Here is a 3,068-nt window from a genome sequence, read left to right as displayed (position 1 = left end):
AATCTTATGGTTAGTAAGTATTACTTTTGTTAACAATTTAATTATTCGGTATAATTGGTGGCTGGATCCTGGTCAGTCACGCCCTCGAAGCGGGTGTTATCCGCAGGTGGATTTTGGGGGTGTGACACTTGACGGCCAGCAGACCAGACATCATGTGGGCAGTTTGTCTTTGTGCTCGTTTTCAAACAAATCCCAAGGAATCCCATGAAATTGCTGTAAAGCGCATCTTCCGCTATCTCAAAGGAACTCCGAAACTAGGGCTTTAGTATCCTAAAGATAGTAATTTTGATTTAATTGCATATTCTGACAGTGATCATGCAGGTTGTAAAGTAGATCGCAGGTCTGTATCAGGAGGATGTCAATTCTTGGGAAACCTTTTTATTTCATGGCAGAGCAAGAAGCAAACAACAGTATCCACCTCAACCGCTCAAGCAGAATACACCGCGGCCTACAGCTGCTGTTCACAAGTTCTTTGGATACAAAATCAGTTGCTGGATTACGGAATCAACATCATGAAGACTCCTATATTCATCGACAATGAAGCGTGTCTAGGAATTGTGAAGAATCCCATACACCACTCAAGAACAAAGCACATCGAAATTCGTATTCACGCAATTCAGGATGCTTATGAAAAGGGATATATTCAAGTGGTGCCAGTGGATACAACACAGCAACGGGCCGACATCTTCACGAAAGCTTTCGACAAAACCCGTTTCAACCAGTTGGTAACCTAGTTGGAAATGGTCAATTTCCTTGACTGGAAATGAATCTTGTGTTAAACGTCTATTAAAAAAAAGGGGCTTGTTGAGAGTAAAACAAGTATGGCAAAATGTCGCCCACCAAAAAGATTTTCTGTTTAAAATTTTATTTTCGGGCAAATGGACTCACGAAAATAAAGATTTTAGGGGGGATATTCAGAAAATCCTTGAAACAAATACTTATGTCTGACTCCTGTTAGAGGAAGTGATAGAAAATTGCTAACACTTTGTCACTTCTATCAACAGAATACAATATGAAATCGGGGTACCAAGCAACGACGTGTCGGTAGATTCAGCAACACCGACGAGTAAACTGCCGTTAGGGAGCAAAACAAAATGTCTACACAAGAATTCTGGCTTTTCTCAGGCATTACGCATCTCAGTGGGTAACACGTTGCGGCATATGGCTTAATGGTCTTGAATCTTGCGTTGACAGATTGCCAAAGTCTGAGATTTCGGGTCTTTATATTGGTATTTCATTCGGAGGATATCATAGTTGCTCTTCTGCTGCATCCAGATACATGCTGACCTAGACGCTATGATATTCTTTTAATAATAAGTGCCTTAAAAAAAGGGCCAAACCCTTTCTAATAAGCGCCATTTTTGGCCAAAATCCATAATAAGCGCCATTTTTGGCCAGAATCCTTTGATAGATTAGTTTGGCAACTCTGCTGTACGGTGGTACTGACCTGTTCGCCGAACTATCTGTCTTAGCCCTCGATAGCTCTTGGGATCTTTGTTGTACGAAAGTACAGACCTGATCTCCGTTCTATCATTGAAGAGAATGAAACCAATATACTCACCCGTTATGAGGAATCTTTGTGCATACCTTGATCGCGGGGGTATGTCCTGATATGGGACTCACGAGGGCGTAATGATTATATTCTCAATAGCTTGTGTGGGGGCCATCGAGGACTTGTCAATATTACCGAAAACATGATAAAAGCGCTCTCCGAAGGCATGTTGAAAGAAGGATGCATGGATTTAAGTGGACAAACATACTGGCAGTTTTTCTTGTGCCCTGGTTAGTAAAATAATAATAATATATTAAGAATTTGGCGAGTGTTGGCAATATGATCTTCTGCAGGTAAGTTCGACGAGCGTCAGATATTTCAAGGAAATCTGCATTAAATGGAACCTCCCAAAGCAAGAAATTTGAAGTTCGGAGTCAAAATGGCCCAATTTTTAGCAATATTGTAAATATTTCGAAATAAACAATGTTTTAAACAAAAATGGGCACGTTTTTCGAAAAAGTTTGAAATCAACGAGCGAAATTAAAAAAAAATGTTTGAAATTCTAACCCTTGGTGTCGCGGCCTCCGACCCACCCTGGACGGAGTCGGGGCCCGCGAGGCAGATTTCAGTGGTACCCGTGGTATTTAATTTATGCGACAGCGGAAGTCTTTTTACAACAGGATCTTTTCACCGGAAAATGCTCGTTTAATATATTACACAAAGTTTAAGGGATAAATCCCATAATTTACAATAAGTTGATTTCACACAGAGATCTTTATTTTCCAAAACATGTTTTATTCATTTATTTACACTGAGCCACTTCTCTGAGCTTGATAGTGCTTTACTGCACTTTTCCTGGATCACACAGATCACCTGAAACATGTTTGAAAAAGGTTTTGTCAGCGGGGAAATACTGAGTGAATCATTCCATTTTCTAAAACGACCCGTTAGTTATAAATTTACAGTATTAAGAGCGATTACAATGTTTCTATCAACCAATTATCAAGAATGGGTATTTGTCACTCGACCGGATCTGTGACTGTGGTCATATCACTATTGGTCCCGTTGCCCTAATAGTGACGGTTTACTCACACAGAGTAATAACTACTCACATAGAGTAATATTCACTCACATAGAGTGATAATAATAGTAATGTGCACAATACCCCACATACCAGCTGTAATTTGGTGATTACAAAGACTTAATCCCTGTAATTATAACCTTGAAAATAATTTGAGGTATTGTAATACTTACTCACAAACTGTGAGAAAACAATTTAAAAAGAAGAATGACTCACATTGCAGATTAACGAGCAATAGATATAAGCCTACTGATTAGCCTTGATTACACCTAGTTTAACACAATGCACACACAGACAGGTTAGTAACTAATACAGCAGTTACGACAATTCACGAGATTAAACCTTCACAACGATTAATCAGTGCAATACTCGATAATTCAATCGGATTCACAACGAATAACAGAGCATAGTCCGAATTCGAACAGCACTCTAATATTCAAGTCGAAATCACGACGAATAATCAAAGTACAAGCTCAATTGAGCAGCAGCTGGACT

Source organism: Helianthus annuus, chromosome 12 (assembly GCF_002127325.2).
Source record: "Helianthus annuus cultivar XRQ/B chromosome 12, HanXRQr2.0-SUNRISE, whole genome shotgun sequence".
Taxonomy (NCBI): Eukaryota; Viridiplantae; Streptophyta; class Magnoliopsida; order Asterales; family Asteraceae; genus Helianthus; species Helianthus annuus.
This window is presented reverse-complemented; position numbering follows the sequence as displayed.